The sequence below is a fragment of the Zonotrichia albicollis genome, chromosome 4 (genome assembly GCF_047830755.1).
Source record: "Zonotrichia albicollis isolate bZonAlb1 chromosome 4, bZonAlb1.hap1, whole genome shotgun sequence".
Taxonomy (NCBI): domain Eukaryota; kingdom Metazoa; phylum Chordata; class Aves; order Passeriformes; family Passerellidae; genus Zonotrichia; species Zonotrichia albicollis.
The window spans coordinates 23,020,984-23,033,620 of record NC_133822.1 but is presented as its reverse complement, the minus strand read 5'-3'; the positions used below and the strand labels follow the sequence as shown (position 1 = coordinate 23,033,620).

Sequence of the window (12,637 nt, the reverse complement as noted above, 5' to 3'; positions counted from 1 at the left end):
AAAAAAAAAACAGAGAGAGTAAACGTCAGTAAAAAGCAAATCTTTCCTACCTGTGATCCAATTAGCAGGAGTTGCATCTCATCCCGCTGCAAGCGGCTCGCTGGAGCGGCGGCGGCGGCAGAGGCATGCGGGCTGCGCGCCGTCAGCGCCCGCAGCCAGCGGCTTTATCTTCCTCTTCCATATCTTCCACCAGGAGCCAGGGGGGCTGGGCTGGGGGAAACACGGAGCGCTCGGTACCGCGATAGTGCGGGGAAAGAATAACAGGTTGGGAGCTTTAAACGAGAGGCGGCATTGTCCGGGCTGATGGAGTTTTTGTCTCCTGCTCCCTCTCGCCCTCCCACACCCACAGGCACACACATATACACGCACACCCTCGGGAGTCGCTGCTTCAGTTCAGCCAAGCTGAGCTTTAAAAAAAAAATAAATAAAATTTAAAAAAACCCAGAGCAATAGTGCTATCGAACCTGACTTAAAGGTTAAGAGAAAACTGGAGTAATTAAAAACAGGTTGAGCCGGGACTCGTGAGTGAGCCAGTGATAATTCACACTTCCCCTGAGCTGCTGGGGAAATGCGGGTGAGCGAGGGAAGCTGTGCCTAGGTGAGCATCCCGGGTGTGTGTCCCTGCCGGGTGCCGCGGCTGTGGGGCCGCTCGCTGCCCGCCCCGAGGGTGTGCGATGTGTGCGAGCGCCAAGTGGGCTCGATTAGCTGCAATGGGAAGGCAATTTCTGCGGAGAACATTTACAATTTTCATTCAATATGACAGGATTAGTTGCTGTTGAAGGCTCTCCTCCAATAAGATCGCACTGCTCTCTGATTTGGTGGCTTTGCTGAATAGAAATTACTGGTTCTTGTTATCTCTCAACACACTCTCCTGTCTTCCTCATCAGGCACTCCCCTCTTTCTCATCACAAGTCTTTATCTACAATTTGCACATCAGAACCGCTTTTTTGTTTTTTCAATTACCTTCTCCCCATCTTTCCCTGCAATAATGTCCTCTTTATTTCTGATTATTTTTTCTTTTCTTATTTTCTTCTTTTTTCCCCAACTCCTTGATAGCTGTAAGTGTAAAAGCAATGTATGGGAGGAAAAAGAGTGAAAAGCATCTTGCTTTTAGAATATTGCAGTCATCGGAGGCTCCACACATTGTGGAAAAATGTTGTTACACTAAATCCAGTTCAGTTTCTTAAACTGATTGTTGCTCTGAAATTTCCATGGGAAGAGGCTTCCTTTGCACAATGACAAATAAATTAGGGAAAACAGATACATTCTGAGAGCAAGCGTTAATTCTCACAGGGTGTAAAGAATTCCTCTTTAACTAACAGTCACTGGGCTAAGAAGTATTCATTTTGTTTAAGAAAACTTGCCATTTCTGCGGATGTAGTCTAGATATAAAAATCTTTATGTTTTCTTTGTTTTTATTTGCCTCTCTCCTGGACCAGAACTGATTTGTGGTCTGAAGTTTGCTTTTTCCCTTGGGATAGGGCTGTCGGAGTGGGAAGCAGGAGAGCGGAACCCATCTCATCTATTGTCCAAAGAATAGCAGGGGGGAAGTGCTAAGTGCAGAAAAGAGAAGTGGACTTTATGAAGGCAATAATCCAAGCTTTTGGCTGCTGCCTCCCCTGCCCCATTGAAAGGCTGAAGGGGCTACAGCCCAAACACTCCCCCCCTCTCCACTCCAAACTCTACTCATCCAGATATTTCCTGGCCTGAAGAAGAGAGCTGCAGGAAGAGAGCTGTCTACACTACTCACATACATGTAGCTGTTGCTCCTGGAAGGGTCTTAGGGGTGGATTTACCCCAAAAAGGGTGATATGCCTTCAGGGTAGAGCTACTGTCTGGAAGGGTAAAAAGCCAGGCTGGATCGGGCTTTGAGCAACCTGATCTAGTGGGAGCTGTCCCTGCCCATGGCACTGGGGTTGGAACTAAATGATCTTTTATGTTCCTTGCTACCAGCTTAATTTGGAGATGGACAGCTCTGAATTTTGGAGGTAGTTATACAAGTACAGTGTAGGTGCAGTAAACAAGGCTGTGTTTCTCTACCTGAAAGCACTTTCACATGATTTAAGGGCTGGATTACTTATAGCTCTTCAGGAAAATCAAGGCACCTGGGACCTGACTTCTGCCCCTTGGTTTCTCAGCTTTCACAGAAAATTTTGCCTGGACTTCCCAGCAGAGTTGGAAGACACCTATCGAGGCAATTCAGATGACATTTGGTATCGGGAGGTGGGAAGAGTGCCATAAGCATGCTGCAGCCCCACGGGATTGATTGCTGTCTTCACTTCAAGTGCCAGGGCAGGGACAGCCACCTCCACAGTCTGGGTGTCCCTTCCTTTGCCAGACAGAGCCTCAGCCCCGGCCGCCCCTGCACCTCCCACGGCTTGTCTCTGAGCCCTTGGCACTTAACACACTTTAACATTCGCTAATCAGGATGATCAGCAGCCTCAAAAGTCACAACGCCTGCTTCTTCTTCTTCCCCTTATTATTATCATCATTGTTATTCTTTCCCTCCCAGCGAGTGTTTGATTGTGCGCGTTGATTTCTGGAGATTTAATTAGAGTTCAGCGGCTGCGAGCACCACTGAGCCCTTCCCGCAGCGGGAGCCGGGAGCGGGCGGCGTCCCTGCCCTGGGATGACCCCGGCGGTGTTGGGGACTCCCCAGGCTGGCTCCCTGCGCTGCAGAGCAGGACAGAGGTGCGGGGATGGCTCCAGCAGCACGGCTGGAGTGAAGGCAGGAGGTGGCCGTGCCCAGCTGCAGGGGGCTCCCCAGTGCCGCTGCTCAGCGCCGTGCGGCCGTCACGGACCGCTGCAGGGACATCCCCCGCCCTGCCAGCATCTCGCTTCCTCGCAAGGGTGATCTCCCAAGGAAATAAAAGCGCTGTCCTGGAAGCCCCTGGAGTGTGACCCTCACCTCCTCCGTGCCTTGTCAGCGGAGATTCCCCCCAGGCACCGACAGGCGTGAGAGCAGCGCTGCCTTCCCGAGCCCGGCTCTCAATCAGCCTCGACAGGTACATCGTGGTGGCACCCGGTGACTCCGTGGTAATTGGCACCTCTTAAGTTTGACAGAGCATCCGTCATTACCGGCTCTCCTCTTTAGAGATCTACGTGCTAGACACGCCTCCTGAGGGGGAAAAAATGCCGCTTCTGAGATTAAAACACATCCTTTTCCCCCGATTCCCCCCATTCCCCATCCGCTCCAAACGCCCCTCGGCCGCGGCTCCTGCAAGAAGAGGGAGGGCGAGGGAGCCGAGTCATTTACAGTGCTCTAAACCGCCGTGGGGTTAAACTCTTCCTAGAACCCCAGAACAAAGCACTCAGCCTTTGGCTGGGAGGAAACAAAAATAAGGCTGGTGAGGAAGCGGGTGTTTGCTCATGCTGAACTTCCCCTCCCGCAGAGGGACCGACCGGGAGTCGCTCCCGGGAGCACAGGCGGAGGCAGCAGCTTTGAGCGAGGCTATTCCAAAGGAAACCGCATCCGTATCCAGAGATGCACAGTGATCTCTAGCGAGACTTTGCTGGGGGCTCTCCTTGGTTTTGGCTACACATGTCCCAAATGGCTCCTTCTCCTGGCGTGGAGCTGCTTCCTTGGGGTTTGCTCCGGCAGGATGGGTCCCCTGTCCCCATGGATGCATAGCTTGGGTGGAAAGGGAGGTGTCCCCAGCAGCCACTTCCAAAGGGAGTTTTCTATTGTATCCCTCGGGTGAGCTCCCTCTCTGATTGAGCTCTCATCTGAGCTGGGGGTCACAGAGATACCTGCAGAAACTCAAGGTTCCCTCAAGAGAACTACCAAGGGGCCGGGCAGGTGGTCCCCATGCTCCCACAGCTCCTATTTCCCCCTTCCCAACTGGGGGAATGCTGCTTCATCCCATTGCCACAAGGCTGGTGTTAGAGAGGGTATGAGAAAAGGGCAGACTATAACTTCCCTCTCACTCTCAGAGGCTCTCATGTCCACCTAGAGCCAGGGCTGTTTCCTGCTTGCCAAATTTCCTAGGAGGAGGAAAATAGGGGAGTGCATACTTAGATGTGCAAATGGCCAGTGGATGGTGATCTGATTGTTCAGCACCTTCCCAATATGTTCTCCATGGTTTAGGTGACTGGCTTCCCAGCCAGCACACAGCTTTCTTGGGAGACTGACAGAGCAAGGCCAGGGAACAGCCAAAATGCTTGGTTTTCCTTCAGAGGTGTGGTCCTCTCCCTGGTGTCTGCTGGAGGTGGACATGTCACCTCCCAGGGAAAGAAGCGAGTCTGATAAACCATGTGTATTGTGAGCACCTCTTTCCTGTGAGCTTTTGCCAGCAGTTCTAGGCAAGTAGGACTGGGAAGAGCAGGATGAAGCCCTGATTTTTCTGTGCAAGAAAACTCCAGGCAAACAGATTCTTAATGCAAATAGTGAAAGGCCCTTAGACTTGTCCATTTATTTACTCCCAGCCTTGCAGTGGATACCTGGGTTTAGTGCAAGGGGGAGGCAGGTGCCTGAAAGATGATGGGAAAATGCTGGTGAGAGTGGGACAATGGAACTGCAAATCATCCTGACAGTGTGGAACACAGAGAGAAAGAAGAAAGAAAGGAACAAATCCAAACTAAGACAAAAGCAAGCCAGACTACGTGAAAATAAATTCCTAATAGACAAAAATATGAGGAAATTAAATTAGTTAAATAAACGAATGGCCAAACCTTTTACAGAAAATGATGTGTAATCCCTCAGCTATGTTTGGGGCAGTGAATTTCTAGGAGTGTTGTGAAGCACAGTTAGATCTGCCAGGGTAGGCAGTGAAGCATTGACACGTGGTAGCTTGGATCTCACTAATGCCAGGGAACTAAGAACATTTTGGTTTCTTCTCAGTTCAAACTTTAGAGTCCTCCAGAACAGCTGGAAAGGAGGGATGTTGCTTTCACCTACCAGCTACATTAAACTGCCTTGTTAATACAAAATCATCAAGCTTTTCTTTTCCATTTCCCCTGAACGATGATACTCGTTTTGTTTTGTGTCCCCTTTGAGTCTCAAAGCCCAACATACTGCGAATTATTCAAATCAGATGAAAATGGATGCAGTGGAAATTCCCAACAGGCTTAGATGGGGCTCAGGGTCTGATTCTAAGAGCCAAATTGATCCTCTCTCTTGTGGAGCAGCTAGGTGGCGAACTGGAAAATCAAATCTACTCTTTTATTAAGGATAAGCACAGTATCTGGAGAGCATTCTGCTAGGCACAGCAAAACTGATGGAGCACTCTTTAATATAAGCATGCACGTAGTTATCATCCGAGCAATAAACCCCTATCAACTGCAGATCTTCACTGCAGTTTTTGTTGGTTAGGTTTTTTGATTTTAGGGTTTTTTTGTTTGTTTTGTGTAGGAATAATTATTCCTTGCAAATGCTGCAGTGAGCCAGGTAGGCAGATCTGAAACGAGTTGCAGAACAAGCTGCAAAATATATCTGCTGAGAATCAGTGTCAACTTTGTACAGATTTGGGAAGACAGCAACTGATAATCATGATATAGCATATGTTCAAGGTTGCCAGACATACTTCAGATTACATACAGAAATGTTTGTTTCAGGAAAAAGAAAACAAGAAAGAAATATTTTGCCTAAATTTATGTGATATAGGAGTTAAAAAAAATTAACAATGGGACAAGCACGGATATGATTTTGTTTTTAACATGGTAAGTTTTAGAGCTGTGGCAAAAAGCTCTTAAAAGGCAAAGAGTTACATAAAATTCTCTCTAAATTGTGTACAGGTGTGTGGAGTGGGTTCTCTGCCTCATAAAAGCTTTAATTGACATTGACCATAGAAAACCAGACCCTGTTTGACCTGGACCTCAGGGGTTCATATCCTGAAGAGTCTCTAAGGAGGAGAAAATGGGAAAACCCTGAAGAGGACGGAGGAGTTGGGAGCCTCCACCTGCAGCACCCTGGAGAGCGGCACCAGTGTGTCCCTGATTCCGGTGTCCGTGTGTCCCTGTGTCCACACAGACAGACACACACTAAAGTCCATACTTAGGAACTTTTCCCCCACACATCTCCCTCTGCACAAACGCCCCTTACTCCTATTTGTGCTTGCTGCAGTTCAGGCAAACATAAGCCAATAATCAGCTGCATGTCCCTTGAGGTCACATCTCCAGCTTTGAATCCCAGAGGATGACTCCCTGCAGGAAGCTGGAAAAGGGTGTTTCTGTGCCTTTCACATCCCCACGAGCTGGAGCCAGTGGCTGGAAATAAGGAACAATTCATTGTGCCTTTGAGAGTGTCCAAGAACCCCAGAATGGGGAGGTTTGGAAGAAAGCACCAGAGGACACCAAGTCCAATCTCCCAGTGTCCCCTTGAGTACGTTAGTCAGGACTGCATTCAGATGGTTCCTGAATATTTCAGGAGAAGTTCAAACACACAGAAGAACACAGTAATCTGAAGTTCAGCACTAGGAAAACTCCTTTTCTAGTATGTCCCTAGTTCCTAAGTGTAGACTTAAGTAAAGAGTTGTGTTACTGCAAAAGAGGAATTTTTGTGCAGAGAGCCTCAGTTACTGGAAACCTGCCCACTTCACTCATGTTGTACACAAGGATGATGTGTGGACACAGGAAAGCAGGTGTCAGGCTGGCCATGCACTTCTTTTAATTTTAATTAGCTGGGAAAAAGACCAAGAAGTATTTCAAACACAATTTTCTCTCAGAGCAGCCAGACAGTTGGCAGCTTTATGAGCGCTCCAGTGACTCCAAAGAGGCATCAAGGACTGTTTGTTTGATGAACAGGTTTAAAGAGGGTCACAGTTCAGGGGGAAATTTTTCCCCCCAATGTTACTTTACAAACAGACCCAATAGCTCATCTTCCCTGGGCATGAAGTCAAGGGTTCCATCTGCTTTTTAAGCACTCAAGCCCACATAGGAAGCTCTCCTGCAGTGTAACTCTGTAGCTACCTCCTCTTTGAACTTCTGTTTCTGCCACAGATCTGGTACTGATAACTGCTCACCCAAGCACACACAAGGAATGAAATTATCTGAAGCTCATGTGAAGCACATAAGTCCTAGATTCTTAAAATAGGAGATCCTGAGACGTTTTTTAGTAATCTACTTGAGCAACCAGTTTAGATCCATCCTAAAAATTAAAAAGAAAATACAAAGAGGAAAGGGTATTGGAAACCTTACCTTCTAGGTTCCTTGTGAGCATTTGTCTATGAGATTCTTGTTTTCTCCTCTTGAAAATGTTGTGTTTTGTGCCTTTTGTCACTTACTGGAACACTGGTGCTTGCAGAAGAAAGCATTGATTAAATGGCTTAACTTCATGTTTGTCACCCTCAGCTGGGATGAGAATTCAAGCAATGACAACAAAACCCTTTCAGCCATTTCATGTAAAACCAAGCATTAACAGTGCTGGACAGCACCTTCTCCTCAGTGTCCCGTGAGTTGCTGATTTGAACCAGAGTGAAAGTAGCTTTGTAGCTTTATTTTTTCTGTGTTATGGGGCAGACATCACTCCTTATGCTCAGGAATAACATGACATTATTACATCATTTTAGCCTTTTCCCTTCTCCCACTGGTGTGGGTGACACCCTCAGCAAGGGTTTGCACCACACAGTGCCAGGAGTCCTGCGGTGTCAGAGGTGTTTCTGCAATGAGGCACAATATTTTATAAGTATCTGTTCTATGGATCAGACAAAGCTCCATGTTGTTGTGCCTGCTCTGTTTTCAACCCCTGAACCACTGCACTCCAGTGTCCTCTGCAGATATTGCCTTAGAAACACATCTTCTATTTGTTTACCTTACTTTTTAACCTGAGTTTCATGTTGTTTTTTTTCTACATTCTTCGCTTCTTCTCCTTCACAGCTTGAATTTCTCTTGAAGTTTTTTACCTTTGTCTCAGGCTCACAGCATGAGTAAAGGAAAGAATTTCCAATCTGCAGGCTGGCAAATGTAGCCAAACTTTCTCCAGTGATGGCCAGATTCAGGTATTTCTGCAGAAAGAGCCAAGCAGTTTAACACTTAGACATGACAAAATCTGCCTCCTCCTAGAAGGCTCCTCCAAATCACAGAGAATTATGGTTGCATAACTTCTCCTGTATGTTTTTTGTTGTCTCTTCTCCTTTTGCTAATGTTTACCTTCGCATTAAATTCTGTAACTTTGGATATTGCTAATACATCTAGAAAAACGCTGTTCTTTGAACCTTGGGAAGTTTTCAGACACAAGGTCATCCTTGGCTTTGAGAACTACAGTATAAGTACATGTTCTATACTTCAAAGGTCTGTAAAAAAAGTATTTTCTTATATGGGTTTTGAAGTTGAATCCTGGTACCTCAGCTGATGGCCCCACAATGTTTTGTTTGTTTGTCTGAAGTGGCAAAACCAGTGATTTCCCATCTTGTAAAAGCAAATTCCCAGATTGGAATGATTCACTGTATCTTTATTTTTTCTGTATTTTTTCTTATGTCCCTACTCACTAAGGGTTAGAATTCCAGTTTTTTCTTCACCCTCTGTTCAGCCAAGTGTCTCTGTTTTTTCTTTCTTCATGGCAATTATTTTCCCCTTTTCTGTTCCCCTTTTACAGCATCTTTCTTGAGACAAGTTCATTTTATTGAAAATACTATTCTGGATGAAACCACACCACTTAGATAAATGGTCTATATAACATCTGTATAATGTTCCAATATGATTGCCCAATATTATTTCATAAATCAGCATAAACCTTGTTGCTTAACATCCTTCTGCCTTATTTACTTAGCTAAGCTCTGAACACACCTTTGCTAATCTGTTTTGTTTTATACTTGTGTCACTGGTGTGCTTAACTGAAAAACTTAAAAAAAAATACAACCGCATATATTTTTTTCTTCTTCAGCATCTACTGCTGTTTATTTTTCAACACTGAGCTTAATTAACTGTGTTGTTCAGCCACCAAATTTTTTAATGTATTTAACTTCCTTCACTTTTTCTATTGCTTCCTTCACTTTTTCTATTGCTTCCATCCCAAAACCCATTCTCAATTCACTGCACTCTTCTGAACTGCTACTGGAGTCCCTTTGTCAGAACTAATTTGCAAACTCATTTATTATTAATGTTTGAGTGCTCAGTTCCCACTCCTACTTCCTTTATCATTCCCATCATTACTATCTTATCTGCCTATTCTTTGAAAGAGAATAAAACTCCAACCAAACGGAGTTGCTTAGACTTTCTCTCCTTTCTACTTCTAGCAGTTGTACTGACTCACATCACCTGTGCACCTACAGCTTCTCAACCTTCAGCTTGTAAATCAAGATAAGATTGGTAAGTTGCCTTCACATATCCTCTAATTCAATTTTTCATTCTTAAATAGTTTTTCTTTTTCTTGTGCAGCTTTGAACTGTAGCCAGTATTGTCGTTCCACAAAAATAAAAAATCCTGCCATGTTTTTTATCTCCTCACCTTGATTATCAACACAAAAAGAGCTTGAATATATTCCTAAGCATCCTGGAGAATTTACTCTTGTATTTTGCTAAAAACTACTCCCACCTAGAAAGAGTGAAATGTGTCTATGAAACATGGCAATAAGAAGCCATTCTTTGCCTCTTTCTATGGCTTTAGGTTATTTCTTGTCAATAGGATATATTTAATTATGACAATACTAATAAAAAAAACAGTAACAAAATTTTCTGATTCACTTTGACTCAACAAACACAACATTTATAGACCCTCTGTCAGTATTTCTATATTGTAATGTTTACAATTACCTGTTTGCACATTCCTCTGCATTAAGTTTTTGGTTGAATTGATTTGCTTTGGAAGGAGCAGACTCTCATGAGGAAAGACATGACAATAGTTTTGTAGCTCAAGCTGGTATTAAATCAAGTATAAGCAGCCTTTCTAATAAGCTTTTAAATTAGAAGGAGAAAGCTCTCAGATGAAGTTCTACCCTGCTGCAGTGATTATTAAGAGAAATGAATCATGTGGGGTCAAGCTCAGCCAGCAAACTAAATTAGTTTTGGAGCACTTTTAGAATGTGTCTTGCAGTCACATTTTTAATACTTAATACTGTTTGGTGATCCAGCAAGACTGTAGATCACAGCATGTGGCAATCTTACACAGGAACAGAGATTTGTATCCATGGCTGTCTGATTCTCTTGTGAATCCTTAGAATGAGAAATAGCTGAAAATCCCCTTCCTTTCATGCATTTTTTTCACATTTCAAGTCATCAGTGTGGACTTCTGCTAGGTCAAACATTATTTAACCAAACAGTACTTTCATAAAACCATGTTTTCTGCCAGAAATACTAAATTATTTAAAATTTTACTCTTCTTCACTGTACCACACATTTCAACAACTGAATAGCATTTATTAAGACAGGTTCCTTCTGCATTACTTGCAGAGACAACAGATGATGCAGTGAAACTCTGTATATGCCTTTTAAGAAGAAGAAAGTATGTATTTTCTTCCAGAGTGAATAGATAGACCCTTTTTGACATTAATGACAAACATGGTGAGTAAATTTAGTTGCATTCAATGATTCCACTTGAAATATTAGCATTTCAATGTTTTTTAGAACCTTTAGAAGTCCCTCTCTGGTGAAAACTTAATAAGCTGCTGAGACTGTTAATATTCTGTTCCTGATTTGCCTCCTCAAGAAAAGATATTCCTGAGCACCTGAACTGTCAAATCCAGTAGAGTGTATTTTTAAAGATTATACTTAGCATTACAGCTGAATTTGTGCACAGAAACTGGCCCAAGTAAAAAGGCTACCACTGTAAACCATTACAGAAGACCTTTTTCATGCCTATTTCCATATGCAAGATAAACCTTGATATTGATATCTTTTGTAAAATGGTGCCATCAGGATTATTATTCTGATAGTTCATGAAAATATTTCATGAGAATGCCTGAGTGAGTACTCAGTGTTCTGCACAAAAGTGTTGGTTTACAGGACCTGAATGTGATGTTATGTTCTCACCTGGACCTCATGGAGTAAAGAATAAGCTCAGGAGTCAGAGTTATTGCTTTGATACTCACTTGAAGCCACGTTTCAGAACAGTTCCTTCAAGTGCAGGTTACACAGCTCTTGTGCTCCAGACAGAACTGCTGAATACCTACTCTGTGTGTGGCTGTTGGGCAGAGCAGCTGCTACGGAGAATCTGGGCTTTGCTTTGTCAAGTTAGCTGTTTAAAACCTGAGGAAAAATACAAACTAAAATCTCTCTTGGCTTCCTTTTCTCATTTGAGAATTCACTCCAGTGATTTTCCCCCTGAAAGGAGTGGTCTGAGGCATTACTAACTGGAATTTTACTGTGGAAAAGATGCCATAGCACAAATTATTAAGAGAGGAGCAGAGAGGCACATATCTATTTCATGTAATGGGTGGGCTATTTGTTCCTCCTTCTCATGTCTCTGGTTCAACAAAGTTAAAATTTACATGGCCAAATATTCATAAAATAACATTAGATTCATGTTCAAGATTAATATTTCATCTCTGTACAGCTGTTTCATTGATTTAGGATCCTTTCACTGTACCAGTAAGCAGAAATAGATCATGTTGTTTACACAGTTCTTAAAATGAAAGAAAAATACATCAGAAAATGTCATTTTTTAATGTGTTAGCTGTGGTAGGGTGAGATTTTGTTTATTCCTCTTTTTTAAAGCACATTTTACAGAATTCTTTTTGTTATCTAATGGTCCTTTCTGTCAGAGATTTCCACCTCTGATCTACACTAAGCTTGATTTTATAGAGGGAAAATGGCAATACCAGAAAAAACTGCCTTATATCAATCCCAGGATTTTTGTACAAGTTGTTACCTGATCGGAACACAAACAAAACATGCTGGAGAACAAGGACCAAAATCTTTCCAATTCCAGGCAATAATATTATACAGGGAAACAGTAACAGAACAAAAACTCTCCTTCATCATCCCAAGCCATCCTCTGGGTCTCTGAAGGATAAGCAACCAGATCTAGCCCTGCAAAATGAACTGGTTTGTTAACTTGCAGTCTCCAGAGCTTGGACCTAAGCCCTTGAGTCTTCTTGTAGAAGTATAAGATTGTGGATGAATAAAAGACAGTTCAGTCAGCAGGCAAGGGCAGCAACTGAATTATGAGTCCAGGCAAAGGATGACCCTTGGTGTTCAATCTTTCTGGATCTTTGTATACCACTAGATTAAGTTTCATCCTCTGTGTGTGTCATGAGCAAGAAGATTTGGGACTTCTTGCTGACTAGCTTCTGCCATAATAATAATAATAATAATAATAATAATAATAATAATAATAATAATGGTTTGTCTGTGATAAAGTTGGTTATCCTTAGAGCAGCTTGTATAGTGCTGTGTTCTGGAGGTGATGTTTCAGTTATTGCTGAGCAGTGCTGACACAGAATCCAGGCCTTTTCTACCTTTTATTCTGGGCAACAATTTGGGAGAAAACATGGCCTGGACCGTTGATCCCAGCTCATCAAAAAATATTCCAATATTCCATAAGATGCTGTGTTGTGCTCAGTAATAAATAGAGTGGCAGAGGAAGTTTTCCAGGATTGACATTGCTTGGGGACAGACTGAGAATCTGTTGGATGGTTGTGAGTTATTGGATTTTTTTCACCACATGCTTATATTGTTAGGTTTTGGCTTTTTTATCTTTTTTTTTTGTTTTGTTTTGGATTTTTTTTTTGTTTTGTTTTCTTTTGTTTTCTTTTGTTTTGGTTGGT

At 43.2% G+C, this 12,637-nt stretch overlaps 1 protein-coding gene across 5 annotated transcripts in view; it reads right to left on the bottom strand.

Moving 5' to 3' along the window:
• The window catches only part of CHRM2 (cholinergic receptor muscarinic 2), an 86,196-nt gene extending 85,396 nt beyond the window's left edge, over window positions 1-800 (bottom strand). For 3 of the 5 annotated variants that reach the window (XR_003379204.2, XR_001332378.3, XM_026790859.2), the window contains exon 1: window positions 51-796. The gene's annotated coding sequence lies outside the window, so the exon portion shown is untranslated. Of the gene's footprint in view, window positions 1-50 lie in introns of all 5 variants that reach the window. The other 2 variants (XM_074539094.1, XM_026790858.2) reach the window with 2 other exon arrangements.
• Between the last annotated feature and the right edge of the window lie 11,837 nt (window positions 801-12,637).